The sequence below is a fragment of the Biomphalaria glabrata genome, chromosome 5, assembly GCF_947242115.1.
Source record: "Biomphalaria glabrata chromosome 5, xgBioGlab47.1, whole genome shotgun sequence".
In the NCBI taxonomy this organism is placed as follows: Eukaryota; Metazoa; Mollusca; class Gastropoda; family Planorbidae; genus Biomphalaria; species Biomphalaria glabrata.
In genome coordinates, this window is record NC_074715.1 from 38205307 (window position 1) to 38225579 (window position 20273).

A 20273-nucleotide genomic window follows, 5' to 3' on the forward strand; every position below is an offset into this window, starting at 1 on the left:
GCATTAGTCCCATCAACACGTCCGCACATACTGAAAAAGAGAAAGTTTAAAATAATTGTAAGCAAAATACATTTCTGGGCCAAATACAATGACCTTCAACCCAAAAGGAGGAGGTCGGATAAGGTTTTAAAACCCAGATACCAGATAAAGTTGATTCTTGTATCAGTTTCATAACATGTTCACAAAGCTGGAAAAGATAATAACACTACCAAGGTAGTAATATATATATATATATATATATATATATATATATATATAATATATATATATATATATATATATATATATATATATATATTTATATATATATATATATATATATATATATATATATACATATTTTGCGCCTGTGTGATTACTATCACACATAAAATGACATCAGTGATGAACTTTCATCTATATTCAAGAGTGTTTATCTCTCAAAACAGTGTATCAAATAAAAACATAGACCTACAATGTATTGTTTAATTTTAGAATTCCCGTCTCGGTATGTAGTTATTTAATATTAAAACTCTATTTTTCTAGCTCTTACATGTTTAAGATATTTTTTATCTCTCTGGTTCATCGATTTTGGTCTAATTTTAATCATTCCCCACAAATAGTTTTTTTTATTCTCCAAAAAACCCTGCGGGAGGTATCAGGCTTAACTCTGATCTTGTCTCGTCTGCTTCTTGTAGGCAGACGGAGCGTATTGATTGGATAATTTGTGTTTTTGCTTTTGGAAACTTGACTGCTTACACAATTTACTGATGTCGAATAGAATAAATAATCACGTGATGAAGCGGATAAAGAAAACGAATGTCATTATTTAATGGATTAAATTAGAAACTCTACAGATTTATAAAGATGAACACTGTACTTCCTTTACCACTAAATGTATCGAGCTAGTTACAAATGGTCATTCCAAGATTGTCATACAAGCTTCATGTTGAGGACTATCACGATACATTTTTGGATATGGAACTCTTTTCTTCCTTTTACAAAGCTTATATCAACGCACTTTGTCTGTCTGTCTGTCTGTATGGTAAAAAGTGTACACTTTATTTATCCCACACCCATTTTCTGATGAAGCTGAAACTTCACACAATTATTCATTGACATAGACAAGACATGAATCAATTCCCAATTAGACAATTAATTAATGGTAATTCATTATTTTATTTAATAGCAACATTGGAAACTAATACTTTAGTATTCACATATATGGATAAATTTGTTGGGTTTAGTCCCCTTAAACGCTTGTTAACGCTATTTCTCCCTCATGCATCCTACCGATCGAGCTGATGATTTCAACAATTATTTATTGTACCCAACGAAACAGATTTAGATAAGCTTCGTTTTTGTTGTTGTTTTTTTTTAAAGTATTTTTTGTGTGCTTGTTTTGCGTATTGAGCCGGTTGACATTCTGTAGGCCACACAATGCAGCAACATGGGCACACAAAAAAAAAAAAAGAAAGCAATATGGAGAGCTGTGGCTGCTATATAATGAAACCTAAATAGATATTCGGTACGCTAGATACACCAAAAGGCTAGTTATTTCTAGTTATCTCCCTTACATAAGTATTTCCAATAGGTTTGAATCTTCAGCCAAGAAATGATGAGGAACAAATGCTTTCATTATTACATCCTGTGTGTGGTAGAAGGAACCCTAACCTCATTATGTAGAGGCAGGCTTGTGGTACACAAATGTAGCCAAAGTAAATGTAAACTCAAAATATAGAATAATACAAGGACGAAGGAGTCAGACGTAGGCGTGGTCTACCGACTATTACACATTAGAAGCAAGTCCGCTTATAAGATCCGATCAACTTCTATTTTGTGTTTAGCAATAACTTCGAGTTCATTAACAGAAACTGCCAAGTTGTTTACTTCAGAATCCTAATTGATTCACAGCATCACAGTGTGTTCCGACCCCATGCAAGTTCACAACGAGTGAGAGTAGGCCTTATAGAAGATAGTTTGCAGTTGTAGGTAAATATTTATCTTATGAAACAAGGTCAAGATAAAAAAAAATGTTGATAAACAAAACATTGATAGTTTTTGTACATTATGAAACATAGATGCTATGCTGTGGTACACTACCTGAAATACTTATAACATTTATTAATGTTCATGTCTGTCTGCCCTATGTTTAAATACATCCAGAGGACATCAGCTTCAAAAATATTTAGTCCCAGACTCTAATTCCTTCCCTTCGATGCGGAACCTGAGAACAAGCTCGTCATGTGAAGTAAAAGGGACTTCACTCAGGGGGAGACTCAATACCTCTAGCCTCCCCTGGCTCCAATCGATGGGCGAGTGGTGAGATAAGAGATTAAGGGAGAGAACTTGAGAGCTTGAAATGGAGAGAAAAGAGACAGACATGGGATTCCTACAAAGACAAGGTGGGGTGGGGGGGGGGACAAACAACGCAGTAATAGGGTCAAGATTTCAACGTGAGCTCATCTTGGATGTGAGCAGAGATAGCGACATGATTCTTAGTGAGTACATTAATTGAGCTCCTCCATTTGCACGTGATTCGTTCATTAAACTTGTCGCCCAAATCTTCTGCTTCTAATTATGTTGAAACAAAAAATTCTCGAAAAGAGAAAAAAAAAAACAACTACAAAATAAATTAACAGGAAAAAACACAAACACGCGAGGACAAGGCCACGACCTTGAGCTAGTGTATGCTCCACGACATTCTGTGTCCACGGCAACAAAACAGAACATTAAATTAAGTCAACTTCAAGTTAAGCCATTTGTCATATAGTCCTTAATGTCTAACTGAGTTCAACCACGTAAAGACAAAAGTTTAAAAAAATAAAATAATAGGCAGAAATAATTTTTAAATGACAAACAGAACAGTCAACAGAAGAAAAGAAACTCATCTTGTCATGTTCTCAGACTCTCACAAACTGACAGTCAACAGAAGAAAAGAAACTCATCTTGTCATGTTCTCAGACTCTCACAAACTGACAGTCAACAGAAGAAAAGAAACTCATCTTGTCATGTTCTCAGACTCTCACAAACTGACAGTCAACAGAAGAAAAGAAACTCATCTTGTCATGTTCTCAGACTCTCACAAACTGACAGTCAACAGAAGAAAAGAGACTCATCTTGTCATGTTCTCAGACTCTCACAAACTGACAGTCAACAGAAGAAAAGAGACTCATCTTGTCATGTTCTCAGACTCTCACAAACTGACAGTCAACAGAAGAAAAGAGACTCATCTTGTCATGTTCTCAGACTCTCACAAACTGACAGTCAACAGAAGAAAAGAGACTCATCTTGTCATGTTCTCAGACTCTCACAAACTGACAGTCAACAGAAGAAAAGAGACTCATCTTGTCATGTTCTCAGACTCTCACAAACTGACAGTCAACAGAAGAAAAGAGACTCATCTTGTCATGTTCTCAGACTCTCACAAACTGACAGTCAACAGAAGAAAAGAGACTCATCTTGTCATGTTCTCAGACTCTCACAAACTGACAGTCAACAGAAGAAAAGAGACTCATCTTGTAATGTTCTTAGACTCTCACAAACTGACCAATGAACGAGCTCATAGAGAAGAGAGGATTGATTTCTTTACATCCAAATCTGTCAAGTCTTTACTTAGATACATCTTTTATCCATCCAACCAGTCACTTTAGTGAGCCTTTGCCCCCCTTAAATTTACAATATATCTATATCTATATGATGTCTTTATCTATTTACTATCCGTATAAGCACTTTGCTAAAAACTGTCATTAGGAAGATAGTCTCCGTTGCATCAAACATGGCGCTGTCGGGCAAGGAAAAGCTAGTTCCACTAAGCGCAGAGACATAAAAGCAAAGATATGAAGATGACACACCCAACAGAGGTAACGTTGAAATAATAGAAGATAATAATACATAACATTTTTTTTCCTTTTTTAGAGGTCCACAAATTGTGCCCTCCTTTGCTAGACATTGCCATTGGCGAATGTGGCTCTGGAGAACAGACCCGAGAACACATTGTGTCCTACAGCTAGCCAGAAAGCCCTTTGATCTTGCCAAGAAACTCTTGATAAATAGAAAACTACGACTTCATTGCAATGACTGGCCTTGAGGTATGATGACCTCAACAGAGAGAATGAGATTCAAGAGTTCACTGATAATGTTACTACATTAAACCCCATTAGAAGATTTAGGAATTAAAGAAATAAAAGAAATATTGGAAATAAAAAATTTGAATGCATGTCATGTTTTGTCATCTGTAAACAAATAATTGAATGTCACACGCGGATTCTCTTTGAAACAGAAAAGAACAAATGGAGAAAGTTGAAATAAAATACTGAAATTGAAAATAATGTTTGAAATTTTTAATTTTTAGTAACGCAAAACGTGAAAATCTGGCTATTGTGTGGGACATTATTCAATCTCTGTTGGAATTTAGAAACCATACTTATGGTAGTCTTAAAATTTAGGATTTTTTTTAGTTTCTCTAAGTTTAGTTATTTTTACTAATAGTTTTGCCATACCATAACGCATTTCGTGGCCTCCATGTAGCTAGGGACTCGCGGGGCCGCTGGTGAGTTTGTGTTACACACAAAGTCTTTTTGCAATCTTTTTTTTTTATTAGGCCGATTTGAAAATAATAAAAACAAGGTTACAAAGACAGTTTGTGTGGAAACATAAACTTAAAATCGGCCCCCGAAGTGGTCCACCCAGGCAGGCTTCAATATTTTCAGAAAGAACATCCAAATGAAATTATATCAAAGACAAATGAGAGATAAGGATGGAGAAAGAAGGTTGACAGATCTTGTGTAGTGCCCTAATGATGCTGCAGATCAAAGGATAGGTGCAAGTGAATGCAAAGTTAGATGTGAACCTGACCTAATTGGTTCCCGCTTCAGACATTGTGGTCTATAGGGCAGATGATGTAAAGTTAATCTGTTTTTGTGGCCTACGGTTAACGAGGATGTCATGTAGCCAGCACAACGACCAACCGTCTTTACTTTTCCCCAACTAATGTCAGGTACCCATTAGAGCTGGGTAGACTCAGAGGCGCCCAAGGATTCCGAAGTTGAAAATCCGAGTCACCAGGATTCGATCCCGGGACCTTCGGTTCGGAAGCTTTACTAAGCCTCTCCTGGTCTTTACATAATGTAATTGATTTAAAAATGCTTAATCTTATATTCAAATTCTATAACTGTACACTTTAAAAATATTCAAGAATATGGAGATTATAAGATTACTATTTGTTCTAAATTAGGTCTAACTTAAAATGCATACTAATTAGCTTTTTCTCTTTAAAATACTGCTTGCATAACTGATTTTAAAAATTAGATTTTTCGCTTTCAGGAAAAAAAAAAGTAGCCGTTGCATCAGAACTTCGAATGGTCTAAAATATTGTGATGTCGGATTTTCAATATCTTTTCTAGTTTACGAGATCTAAACGGGACGGACGGACAGACGGACAGAAATTTCGCACAAAACTAATTGCGTCTTTTCCCCTTTCGGGGGCCGCTAAAAATGTGTCTTTTTTTTCCTCGCCAGAGTGCGGAGCTACCCACTACACCATGGTTCGGATGTTTCAGATGACAAAGTTGTGAAGATGTGGTAAAGTACTCTCTCTCTCTCTCTCTCTCTCTCTCTTACAGTAAAGCAACTGAAACCAAATCCTTCTAAAATTCTGTCCAAGCTCCTCCCCAATGAGTGAATGGTCTATTCAGAGAGGTCTGAAAGAGGAGAGAGAGAGAGAGAGAGAGAGTGAGAGATGTATTTACCTAATTTATGACGTCTCAGGAGCACATTCTTTGACATCAAACTAAATGAAGAGGAGTAATGGTGAGCAGAATTTATCTCCCACTAATATATAATTCTAGAGTTGTCTTCCCATTATGTGCTCTTGTAGCGTAGAGTCAGAAATAATGTCTCTTGATTATCGTCTGGGAGAACTTTTTCTGTCTTACCTTTGCTCTTTTATTTCCCTTTTCCCTTATCAATGTCTTCTCTCTCTGTCTCTCTGTCTCTCTCTCTCTGTCTCTCTCTCTCTCTCTCTTACTCTTTCGATCTCTGGACATGCAGTAATTTTATGACTGGTATGTAATAGAATTTCCTTTTATATATATTTTTTCTGTTTTTTGACGTTCTGCGTTATTCAGTGTTGATGACATGTATAGTATGAAGAAGTAGAATAAACAAATATAACATCTATTCAAATAGAGATCTGCTTTAAATCAATAAATCACGTTTCCAAGTCTCATTACTTTGTCCAGCTTTGTCCAGTGAACCAAAAGACATTGAAAGTGACCCAGTACTCGTTGATATCCAATAGTTACAAACATTTTAATGGCCTGTAGTTTGAAAGGTCCTGAAATGAAACGTCAGTTAAAAATACTCTAAAGTTCTATTGTTTAGAGAGACAACGACTTTCACATCATTGAATTAAAATTAGGAGAATGATTATCTCCAGGGTTGATGTGGTCTTCAGATGTATGTTGAGAACTCTTTGGAGATAGAGGCATAGGACCTAAGTTATAACACTGGAACGAAATCTATCTTCTTGTTCAGATCTTTGTTTACAAATAAAAAAACAAACAAAAAAAAAACAGACATAAAGAAGCAAAATATTTTTAAAATTTTAAACAAAGCTTATATAAAAGGAGAAAGAAGAGCACAATTATTGCCATATCTTTCAATAATGTAAGATTTATCTCCCTGTTTCTACATAAAGCTAAATTGACCAATCGGTTTATTTTTTTTTATTGATTCCTATGTTATCGTGTGTAATCGGGCAAAGTTTCCACATGATAAGAAAACGGAAAGTGGGAGACACAAAAGTGTAATAGAATCCACCCAGACAGACAGACAGACAGACGGATTGAGTGAGTGTAAAAATAAAGAATACAGATAATAGGCGTGTACTAAACACTGGGTTATGTATAGATCAAATATATATGTCCTTGTCCTGTCAACACAATCATACAATATTTTCCAGTAATACAATCTATAATCTCGAGATCTATGCGAGCAACTTCTCCAAACAGTTCAACATAATGTGTTCTTGGCTTCAACTAGTGATACTTAATTAAAGAGCTGGAGTCTAAACATAGAAAGGGGAGATAAAGCTACGAGGTGTATTGTGCGAAAAGACACGCGTAGTCATGGCAACCAATAAAACAAAATAAATGGCTTTTTCAAAAACACTTTTTGCTGCTGTTGCTTTTGTTCGGTAAAGCTTCCTGTGAGAGTGACAACCTCCTGACGCATGCAGCCTTCACAGCTCCAGGAGCTTAAATGGTACTGTCAGCTTAGCTCATTAATTGTCTTCTAAAGTACGCTTGCCTCCATTCTTACCCCATAACAGCCCCTCCCCCCTCCTCTTTACATATTCAAAGAAATTTAATTTTGTATTATCCTTTGTCCCTCCATCAGAGGTCCTCACTCGTGCAGACATTTTTTTAAAAAACTTGCTGAAGTAGGTGAAGAAGTCTGGGAGAAGTGCCGATGTAGAGAAAGTTATTTCTGAAGGTAATACCTGCGAAGGGTGCAGTAATTCTTTAATAGCAAAGGAAGGGCTGCAGCAGATATTGTCTAGACAGAACTTTTGAACAATTAAAGTAATATAAAATATTTTGTTTTGTTTGTTTATTAGGTCGTTTTTTTTTGTTTTTGTTTTTTTGTTTTAAACTTGTCAGCTTATTACAGCTGCACACTGAAAACAGGTGCAGCCAGTGTATAATTTTGTATATGTGCCCAATAATTTCAAGAGGCTCCCTGGTGTATATGAGCCGGCCTCTGCTTTATTCTTTCTACAACTATATTCTAATGAACGAGTGCTCAGTGCATGAAAATAATTTCTCTTTGAAATGAACACGGGGTTTCTGTTCTTCTAAAACATGGTCGTCATTCATCTGCAGCCAGGACACAGTTTTTTTTATTTACATTTTCTTGTACCGTAGTCTTGGGTTCCATTGGGGTTAGGGATTAAGTAGCTCCCTGTTTCAGATTAAAACGCCATTCAAACCTTAAAGGGCAACTCCTGCCGACAAACATCGGGTGGCTGCCTAGTCAAGTGCTATACGCTTTGGACTATTGTCGCGTTGATCCAGAGTTCGAACCCCGCGCACTGCTGACAAGAGTTTGGACTAGGGAGTACTAATTGTCATCTCAGAAGGAACGTCCGAAACTCATAAAGCAAAACAAAACAAAACCAAACAAAGGTTTGCGGCGCTGAGAACATTATGAAATAGAGTAATACAAACTGAAGTCTATTGTCACTTTTTCAAAATGTTTTCTATTAAAATAACCTTTGGAAGTTTAACCTCTGTCATCAAATCTATGTTTAACATTTTGCTTTGGTTACTGTTTAGTGCATTTGGTTTGGTTACTGTTTAGTGCATTTGGTTTGGTTACTGTTTAGTGCATTTGGTTTGGTCACTGTTTAGTGCATTTGGTTTGGTCACTGTTTAGTGCATTTGGTTTGGTCACTGTTTAGTGCATTTGGTTTGGTCACTGTTTAGTGCATTTGGTTTGGTCACTGTTTAGTGCATTTGGTTTGGTCACTGTTTAGTGCATTTGGTTTGGTCACTGTTTAGTGCATTTGGTTTTACTAAACATGCTTTCTCTTGAATGTTTTTTTTTTCTACACACTCCCCCCCCCCCTTTCGTGTTTCGGTGATATGAGTGTGAGGATTCGAAAGATTGTTAACTCTTATAAGACAATTTTTAGACAAAATTTAAGCTCCGTGATTCAGAGCATATTAAGAGGCTTTGGGGGGAAAAGATGGGGGGAAATAGGGAAAAACAGGTGGGCGTGGTCTAACAAACAAGCAAACACGCTCCAACAAAACAACGAAAAAATACATTGATTCCAAATGTTGTTCTTTTTTTTGTTTGTTTACAAATTCAATGTTATATCTGTAGTTGAACTTTGTGTCGGTCACTTGATTGTAGTAGCAGTATCGATTCTAGCCTACAGCAAGTCAATCACGTTGAGCGATACCCTTCCATTAGCAGACGAGAGGTTTGGGAAACTGTAGGAGGGGGAGGAAGAGGTAATTATCCAGGACAAAAGGGGGAGATAATTTGGCTTCTTACTGGTCTACCTAGGGGAGGGAAGTGGCAATCCGAAGCTGGATTTTGTTGTTTTCATTAATAGAGATTCGTTTGCAATGTTATTCTCGGCCTTTTTCTTAATGATGTTGGGTTTTTCTTTTCTAGGTTTTCTTTTTCTCTTTGAGAATCCCTTTCGATGCTAGCTTAGTCCAGGTCGTAGCGTTTTTTTTTTCGTTCTTAGACTTTTTCCCCCTAGATCTATGTTTATAGTGACGTTACAAAACTGTATCAGGTTATATTTGTCTCAAATAGACATATATGATAACTTAAGAAAAGGCTTTTTTTTTTTTTTTTTGCAGAGGGGGAGGGTCTGTTTGTAAACAGCTGCGTCTGAACTGCTGAACTTGAGTGATTCTGCTCTTTACAATCTGTTGGCGCCAAGAAAAACGTAAAGAGTAGCTAATCTCAGTCAAAGTTTTGCCAGCAGCATTTAGCATTCTATTAAGTTTATTTTTATTTTTAATGCTCAGATTGCCATACCAGGCAGTGATATTGAAACTTAAAATATTGCAGATGTGAGCGTGATAAAACATAGCCAAGGCCTTTTCGCTAACATTAAACGAGGACAGTTTTCTTAGTAGTCGTAATCTTTGCTGCCCTTTTTTGCTGATATAATCAGTATTTGCAGTAAAATTTAGTTTATTGTCTAGGATAGTACCAAGGTATTTAAAGGTTTGCACAATTTCAATAGTCTCTCCAGCTACAGAAACAATATCATTTTCCTTCTTGTCCCTACGAAAATCGATTATCATTTCTTTGGGTTTTTTTTACATTTAATAATAAAAAATTATCTTTACAGTATTCTTCAATGTGTTCTAATTCTTTGAAATACTCATTTACGTCTGAGCTCTCTGAGAGCAGGGCAAGAAGAGCCGCATCATCAGCGAATTTTGTGAAGGAGCAACAAGAACTATTGGATTGAAAATCATTGGTGTACAAAATGAACCACAATGGCGATGTCACAGCCCCCTGGGGCGCCCCTGTGTTAACTATGCGTTCATTAGATATAACATTGTTTACCCTAACCCTCTGAGCTCTCTGGGTCAAAAATTCATTAGCCCATAGTATTATGTATGGACTAATCTGCAACGCTTTCATCTTTTCAATGAGTAAATGAAGTTGTATAGTGTTAAAAGCTGATGAGAAATCCATAAAGAGCAATCTTACATGAGTGTTCGGTAAGTCCAGATGTTTGTAGACACAGTTTAAAATATTTAGGATGGCATCGTCTACACCTTTACCCTTTTGGTAAGCAAATTGTAAAGGGTCTAACTTATTACAAAGATCATTCAGAAGAAACATTTTAACCAATTTTTCTAAACATTTAGACACAATGGAAGTAAGTGAAACAGGTCTATAGTCATTCATTTCCTTCGGTTTGGAAACCTTTGGCACAGGTACAATTATAGATGACTTCCACACAGGTGGTATCTCATGGTTTAGTAATGAAGTAGAAAAAATATCTTGGAAAGGTTCAGCTAGTTGTTCAGCACATTCTTTTAAGATTCGCCCTTTTATTCCATCAGGCCCACCAGCTTTCATTGGGTTGACGTTTTTGAAAATGTTACAAACTTGCTCTTTAGTAATCGCTAATTCTAAGCAGTTGTTAACATTGACATCCTCAAGGCAGCTCTCCACGTAGTTTTCTTTCTATAAGGCTGTTTTGGTGCCAGTGTTTTGTTTGGGTCTCTTGATATAGAATATAATTTTGAAGGACTTGGTCAGGATTCCCTGGTGACTCTCCACAAGTGCATATTTCGCTAGACCCAATTTTTAACTTCCGGAACTTATGTTGTTTCATTTTGATTTGTCCGGTTCTGAGGTGATGTATTAGACATTGGTCATGTCTCTGGCAATAGTCTACAATTTTGTTATTTTAAATAGCACTTTGTTTAGTGGAATTATTTTTCTTTCATTTTGATGTTCATCGATGATCTTATTGTATGGTATGGGCGAGGGGTGGGGTAGCATATTTTACACAAGAAATATTTATATATTCTCTGCTATCCCCTTTGAAAGTTATTGAGATATTTCAATTCCCTCTAAATCTACCCATTACATACTCTTCGTTACTTCAAAGATTTGGACACATGGAAAAAATAGCAGTTAACATTTTTTGTTATATACATTTTAATTTAGTACACTTCTGGTCAGGATAAATTTGGTCCTTTTTAACTGCCTGGTCCGATTACACGAACAAATTTCATATATTACATGATGGTTCGATTCTTTGGGACTTCATCTAGTATGCAAATGGTCCGATTAACCAGTTTTGTTGTAGCTATATTACAACTAAATCAGAGAGAACAATTCTAGCAAAATATTCATATACAATTTTTTTCTCATATTTTATCATAAAGAAAGTACAACTGATTTTTTATTTTCTTTTTTCTTTTAATTTTACATTATTGTTTTTTTTTTCTTTTGACATAAGCCTATCACCGCTTTTCATTTTAGCATTAACAATTTTTCCCAAGGTTCGACCGCGAGAGTAAACCTCCTTTATGGTGTCGCACAAAGGGAAAGAACAATGTGTATAATAAACGAAGGAAAGGCTACTCTGCAAGGTGGCGAGACACTCGAAGGTGAAGGCTTATTCTGCCATCCACTTCATGCCAGCGTTTCACGAGCTGAATAGAGGGAAGTTCAAGGAGAGCCCCTGCACTATTGTAGCCCAATAGAAGCACTCGATTGTGTCTCGGCTGAGTCACTCAATACTAGATTCTATATACAGACCTTTGGAGACTTCAAGCATGAAGGGATCCTATCTTTTTCTTTTTTTGCACAGTTGCGCCGATGTAGAAATATGGCGTGCGTTTGGGTGGAACAATGGAGTAGAGGGAGGGGGCATGAGGGAGCAAGGTACGAGTTAGAAAGTTTTAATCCAGGTGAGAAAGATTTGCATTATTCAACTTGATTCAGTTCTGAGCAGTAAGTTCACGGCGGGAAAAGATCGGGAAGGTGTGTGTGTGTGTGAGTAGCACAATGGGGAGGGGAGGTGTAAGGGAGTCTACTAACTCAATGAAGGGCGCTATTTCTTCTTTTCTTTCCAGTCGGGCCGTGTGTGGTCCAGTGAAAACACTTAAAAGCGTCAACCCGAATGTTCTGAGTTTGATCATATATATATAAAACATTATTACAATTTCCACAAATGTGTTTCAAGAAATAATGTCAAAGAGCGATGTAAGCCGAAAACAAAAAGCCAACATTCCGAGATCTGTTTGTTCTTTTTGAATTGGACAGGTTTTTACCCTTTTTTTTTTTTTAGTCAAACGTTGGCACACTATATACGCAAACACTATCCCAAATCTCTCTCTCTCTCTCTCTCTCTCTCTCTCTCTCTCTCTCTCTTATCCTCTCATACACTCACAAACACTTTTAAGCCATTCGCGGTTTTACGATCTCATAAAAACGAACTAGAAGCAATGTCATGTTCTCTGGTGTTGCTTTGTTAATCCTTTGTTCTCAAGTTTCCCCCCTCAACTCCATGAAATAAAGCCCCCCTTCAATAAAGTCTGCCACCCCCATTAACATCCTGTTTGTTCCCCTCCGCTGTATCTCTTTCTGGGCACCAGGGTAGACAACTCCTGAACCATCGAGACCTGACTCGCGTGTCAAAAATTAGTCCGTCATTGTGTCCCCTGCCTTTACCTAAAGTAAACGTCACAAGCCTTTGTTATCGTCAATGGACCAATTAGTACCGCAGTCCATAAGAGCAAAGAAGTATTATGTCTCTGTAATTATTATTATAATATTTGACTCTGTAACGTGGGTGGTATCTTTAAACTACTAAACTTGCACATTTTAAAAGGACATATTTCTTTGTATTTTTTTGGCTGGAGTTCTTAGTGAAAGGGAAGGGTCTTGAAATAAAACAAAAAAATAATTCTATTATGTTGTTTTTTTTTTAAAACAAGGCAATATATCACCTTGATACAATTTATAGAGCCATTATTTTTCTCTTAATGACTAATGAATGTAAGATTAAAAAAAAAAACAATTTTTTTTAATCCACCCGCCCCACCCCACCCTCCTATAGCCAAATTTAAATTAATTTCTTTTTTTAACTTGGAAAAATTATAACGGTCAAAGTGGAGCTAGTAATCTGTTCCTAAGGTTATACATCCACAGTCAAATTTCCACAGAAATAGTTAGAGCCGTTATCGAGATCCATCATTGTTGTCTACATTTCTTAATCACTGCTTTCTGACTTTTCTGAAATAACCTAGGTGCAACAAAACTAACCCAAAACACATATGATCATTGACCATTTGCATTGTCTCGACAGACACACCTGACAGGTCACACAAGAGACTTCTAGCAGTGTCTCCACACACACATCCCAATGTTTCCACAGACACCATCGCAAAGTCTCCACACACACATCCCAATGTTTCCACAGACACCATCGCAAAGTCTCCACACACACATCCCAATGTTTGCACAGACACCATCGCAAAGTCTCCACACGCACACCCCAATGTTTGCACAGACACCATCGCAAAGTCTCCACACACATCCCAATGTTTCCACAGACACCATCGCAAAGTCTCCACACACATCCCAATGTTTGCACAGACACCATCGCAAAGTCTCCACACACATCCCAATGTTTGCACAGACACCATCGCAAAGTCTCCACACACACATCCCAATGTTTCCACAGACACCATCGCAAAGTCTCCACACACATCCCAATGTTTCCACAGACACCATCGCAAAGTCTCCACACACACATCCCAATGTTTGCACAGACACCATCGCAAAGTCTCCACACACATCCCAATGTTTCCACAGACACCATCGCAAAGTCTCCACACACACATCCCAATGTTTGCACAGACACCATCGCAAAGTCTCCACACACACATCCCAATGTTTGCACAGACACCATCGCAAAGTCTCCACACACATCCCAATGTTTCCACAGACACCATCGCAAAGTCTCCACACACACATCCCAATGTTTGCACAGACACCATCGCAAAGTCTCCACACACATCCCAATGTTTGCACAGACACCATCGCAAAGTCTCCACACACATCCCAATGTTTCCACAGACACCATCGCAAAGTCTCCACACACACAAACCCAATGTTTCCACAGACACCATCGCAAAGTCTCCACACACACATCCCAATGTTTCCACAGACACCATCGCAAAGTCTCCACACACACATCCCAATGTTTCCACAGACAGACCGCTAATTCTCCATTGAGGTCACAGTGTCTCCATAAACTTATTGCTAATTTTTCCAGTCTCATCACAGTGTCACCACGTGTAGTCAGCAATCGCTGTGCTCTAAGATTTTCGCCAAATGAGATTAAAATAGCATATCAGAAAATTTCGCCATATACACAATTCTAAAACTATGATTATCTTTTCCATACAGTTCCTGTAATAATAAAATAATGTTATATCCTAAAACCCAGACCATAAAAAAAATATTCGATTCACATTTCTAAAAATGAGGCGTGATGGCTAAGTGGTTAAGCGTTTGGCGTCCAACTGTTTTGGGTTCGAATCTCGGTGAAGGCTGGGATTTTGAATTTCGGGATTTTTAGGAGACCCTCGAATCCAGCCAACTCTGATGGGTACCTGACATTAGTTGGGGAAAGTAAAGTCGGTTGGTCGCTGTGCTAAACACATGATACCCTCGATAACCATTGGCCAAAGAAACTGATGACCTTTACATCATCTGTCCCATATATCAGAAGGTCTGAAAGAGGGTACTCTATCTTTTGACTGTCTTATAAAAGACCCATTTTTTTTAAAAATTAGAATTCTAATTGTTGGTAACTAGGGCACAGCGAAACTGATCTCAGGCTAGGAGTCTTTACATACAATTTCATGGTCCACTGCTCTATCTACTGATCCTTTAGATTTTAGAATGTTATGGATATTTGTTTTTTATTCTTTTACCGATAGCAGTTTTTAAGCAAACATAAAAGATAAAAGACAGACATTAAGACAGGCATAATGTGCAGCAGACGAGGCTCTAATTTCACTCAAATAAAATGTTCTAAAAAAATTTTTTTTGAGACTTTTCACATGAATTCCTCAATAAAAGAATATGTCTTTAAAAAGATAGCTCCAGTGAGGGGAAACGTTACACAAGCACATTCTTTGAAGCTCTACTCTTGAGCTCCACGTAATGTCAAGGTTGATAGTGGCAAGTTTCTCTTTATTGAGGATTTTCTCGATTAACATGGTCTATGTCGCTAAATTGAACTAAAATGTTGCCAACAAAATACAAATTTGTGCAACAAACGAAAAAGATTCGAAAATTGAATTATGCCGGAAGTGCACAAAAATGATCACATGACTTTAAAAAAAGCAAAACCTATCAACACTTCCTGTATTCTGCACACCGGATCCACCAGAAAGCTTGCTATAGTTCGATTGTCTGGCCACAGATGATTATCACATATACATTCTCTGCTTCTCATGCTCCTCTTAAAGAATAAATTCCAGGAACAATTTGAAGAACACAAAAAAAAAAATGCCATGCACCATAAGATCAACACTTCGCCCATGTCCGAACTGTAATCCTCCTACACAATTAAAAAAAAAAAACAATATAAAACTATAAAGCAGCACATGACATCAAAAAAAAAGGTAATAAAATACAAAACTGTGATGGCGCTGGTAAATCAGATTGCCGTGTGGAGCTGATCGCCTCTTTTAGGTCTCTTTAGTGCTGAATGAACGGAGAATTCTGGCTCACAAATCTGGGGGTGGGAGGCGATGCATTATGGGCATGTAGGAAACAGAGGATTTGATATGATATTTTATCTCAATGGTAGCCCGTCGGGTCTATTACATGCAGACAAATACAAAGTAATGTATTTCTTATGTCACGTTATTTGTTTTGAAGGTAGAGTTCCGTGACAAAAGTTCTCGAAAAAAACCACAATAAAAAAACGATCCTTTTAAAAAAAAAAAAACTTATTTAAGACGAAGAACTTCGCAGTTACAACTATCTCTCAATAATGTAGATACTATTTTCCTTCTTTGATATCAAACAAAATAATGTACTACCAATAATTTATTAGCTAATATGTTTATTTTATAATAGATTCATGCTTTTTTTAGGTCCAATAAATAATTGTTTAAATCCGAGAAATGGTGTTGGAGAAATAACGTGTACAACTATCTAAGAGGACAAAACCCTACATACTTAGCCATATATGTAAATACTGAAGGATTAATTTCCCTTGTTGGTATAAAACTAAATAATTAATTACCAGTTATTAATTGACTAATTAGTTTGCTTTTGTTTAAATGATTCGTGTATTGTCTACACCAATGAATAAGTGTGTAAAGTTTCAGCTTGATCTTGTATCATGGGAGTGGGAAAAATGACTTGTACAAACGTTTTACTAGAGAGACAGAAAGAGTGAGTTATTATAAGCTTTGTAAAAAACAAACGCATCACAAACAAAGAGATTAGAGACAGGGTTACTGCAGCGATTGGACCCCATGATGACCTGCTAACTTAAAATAAAAACGCAACCTAAAAATCTATGGCCATATTACAAATTCTTCGGGGCTCACAAAGACTTTCCTTCAAGAAACAGGAACAGGAAAAAGAAGAAGAGGCAAACAGAGAAAGCGATAGGGAAGACAACATAAAGGACGGGCCTGTCATTGAAAGAGGTTCTAACTAAGACAAAAGACAGAGAGGAATGGAGAAAGACGGTCGAAAAATCTTGCGTGTTGCCCCAACGGTCCATTAGACTATAGGATAGGTAAAGGTGAAGTAAAAGGTAAAAAAAAAAGGTTCTTTTTCTTCTTGTCAATAGACGATCAATGTAAAGTACTGATTCTGAATCTACCTACAGTACCTGGTAACCAATGTTAAGTGCTGAACATTAATCTGTCCACAGTACTTGGTAACCATTGTTAAGTGCTGAACATTAATCTATCTATAGTACCTGATGACCGCTGTTACTAACATGAATGTATGTGCATGCTGGTCCTGTTAACATACTCGCACCCTAGAACTACTGGCATCCGTCGCTATCTAGATAACATATAGGGGTCAGTACAGATGACCTATCTATCTATTTAAAACGTCAAAGACTTCCCGTCCACCTGTAAATGTCCATTGGAGAGCTGGAAAAGTAGCATGTCTTGAATCAGTAGACCAATTCACTCTTTAGAGCACTTTTCTGACTGCGTGCGATTGTGTACTATCTACTTTACACAGAGAGATATATGAAATAATAATGAGATTTCGTATCGTAAGATTGATTCCTCAAATTTGCATTTAATATAAAAAAAACACCACGAAATGCAGTAGTTCAAATTTTAGGGTACAATAAATTTCTTTCTAACAAAAATCTACACAAGAGGTATAATAGTTGCCCATAATGTTGCTTCACATATACATTAAAACATTGCTTATAAGGAATTGAGTTTGTGAAATATTTTTGTTTAGAAAACGTAATTAGACACACGTGCACAGGAAACACAAACACACACACACACACACACACACAAACACACACACACACACACACACACACACACAAGCCCATTCGAAAGGCTGAAGTGACAGACAAAACAATATTGACACAAATTAGAATGCAATAATATCTAACCTTAAAACCTGACCTATGAAAATCTGCATATCATTTGATATCATAGGCAAAGCATATGGCCAAAATGACAATTCCTATATATATACAAATCCAAATATGTTTATATAATACTCATCAGCATTTGTCGTCTCAACGTCCGATACTTCATTCAACAAACTATTGAACTGACAGGGCATTATAACAACATTAACATTATTTGTCAATGTCCATGTTTCTATATATGTCTAGTTTTGTCTTTGTGGTTATTCATAACAAAAATGTCCATACAATAAACGCATTTCCAAAAAACAAAAAAAAACGCGCATACAAAATATTGCCAGCCCGTATTTGAAAAACAAAATGTGACGATTTGTGGCAATTTTTATTTGTGTATTCATTTGGTTTCCATTATGTAGCTTCGCCAGACGCCAACTTTTGATTGGCCAGTGCGAGATTCTTCGTTTACAGATCTTTTCTCTTGTGTTGGCTGTATCATGCATTCATTAGCCGTCTGTTGGGGGAACAAACAAAGCATGTGGCAGGGATGTCACGCCTGTCAATGGAGCTCAGATAACGTGCGTGTCAATAGCGTACACACAAAGGTGAGCGAAGATCTGAAAAAAACTCACGTTGAAATACGATAGAACTAGAAACGAGTTATTTCCCTGTTTCTTTAAACAGAATTATTTTATCGCTGAAATGCTTCTATAAAAATAATAGGGGGAATGTGCATAGATAGATATTTATATTGAATATAGATTTACTTGTAGAGGCACGTATTGCTATATTCGGAAAACGATTGTATGAATCTCTCATTCTGTGCTTCAAAAGGAGGAAATAGCATAATTGATCGAGTTCGTGTCTTTTCAAAGCATCTTCCCAAATAAACTTCGTTTGAGATCCAGAGCTAATTTATCTTGAATACATGCAGCATGTATGCATTTATGGATTAGAAAGGAGTGCAGGAATTCATCGGTTCTCAGACTATATCTACTGACCGCCAACACAATATTGAATTTCTTTCAGTATCTAACTTGCTATAGACACAATGTGAACTGAGACTTAACCTAACTTAAACTTGAGACTTTAAAAGTATTTCGTTCATTTTGAGTAATTCCCTGAGAATGCACATGGCTTGGTAAGAGAAATATAAATCTATTAATCTATGGAAGCAGATAATGTAAAACCTATCGGTTTCTAGGACCGATGGTTCACGAGGACGATGGTGTCAAGTGGCCAGCAGAAAGACCAATTATTTACCCAACGTATGTCAAGTTACGCGAACACATGGGCGTCTTAAGAAATTCAAAATGCCAGTCTTCACTGGGATTCAAACTTGAGGCCCATCAGTTCGGAAGGCAAGCCCCTTACCATTCAGCCACCACTCCCCCAGGTAAGAAAAATGTCACCGCCAAATGTCAGCCTACAAATGAATCCTAGAGGTTCAGAAAATGTCTTAGGTGCCACGGTCAATTAAAAATGCGGAAAAGGAGCAACCAGTGAGCACTTACATGCCCCACGTGAGCACCTCGCGCACACCTCGCTAATTAGTCTGAACGAGGTTTGTAAGCATGTACCTGGATCTACATGAGTGAGCACGCTCAGAGCTTCCAACTTGACTTTTTTTTTTAAGTCACTGACTTTTTTTTTTCCAAACAGCAGAAACAAAAAGAAATGGCTGCATTAAAAATGTATAATTGTCATCTTCTTGGGGGTCCAGTGTGTCTGTCCTATGTGGCACTTATTTGGGGTCCAGTGTGTCTGTCCTATGTGGCACTTATTTGGGGTCCAGTGTTTCTGTCCTATGTGGCTTTTATTTGTGGTCCAGTGTGTCTGTCCTATGTGGCACTTATTTGAGGTCCAGTGTTTCTGTCCTATGTGGCACTTATTTGGCCCAGCTGTTGCTTGTTAGTGACGGCCGTTGACTTGTAGCACCAAACTGCTGGTAGACAACTAAACCGATGTAGGCGTATTTACTTATAAAACTTGAATAAATTCTATTGTGAACAAAAATAAATATAATTTTTATTAAAATATAGACAAAATCAATGAAATGCAATAAATAGAGTAGACTTGAGTCAGAATTTAAAATGGTCTTGTCAACAAAATGTAACTCACTACGGAGACAGAGCCATACGTCCCTGTTTTTGTTCACTCAAAAGACTGTTTTGGGCTGTAGTCTCGTTTGTTATACCCGACAGCAGAAATGGAAATATTAGGAATGTATCTAGACTAGAAATATTATGACATGATCTGTTCCATTTTATGTCTTTTTTTCCCTTAGCACCATTGTATTCAAGAGATAGCCTGGTATTTACTTTAATAAATGTATCCGTTCTTACATAATTTCTATTTCTCCTGACTTTTCATTGTCTAGTTATCGGTTGGTAAAACTTACTTCATTTCCAAACCACGTTTTTATTTTATCTCTTGCTCGCAGCCTGCAATCAAATGAAGTAAACCGAAACAGTATGTCAGATTTTAACTTTGAGACGTACAACAGAGACTGCAGAAATGTGTGCAAGCTGCTTGGTTACTTTCCTTGTTCATCACACCAGCCCTATCACTGCGTGGACTGAAGTGACTCGAGAATGACCGTTCGCCCTTTGAGTTTTTATTAGTG

At 37.1% G+C, this 20273-nt stretch overlaps 1 protein-coding gene and 1 long non-coding RNA gene across 5 annotated transcripts in view; one reads left to right on the top strand and one right to left on the bottom strand.

Annotated features, from left to right (window-relative positions):
* The window catches only part of LOC106059290 (inactive tyrosine-protein kinase transmembrane receptor ROR1-like), a 348350-nt gene that overhangs the window by 277966 nt on the left and 50111 nt on the right, over window positions 1–20273 (bottom strand). The window lies entirely within an intron of this gene.
* Window positions 359–4198, top strand: LOC106059318 (uncharacterized). Its single transcript, XR_001216213.2, has 2 exons — window positions 359–487; window positions 3898–4198. It is a non-coding gene; the product is annotated as an uncharacterized LOC106059318 (long non-coding RNA).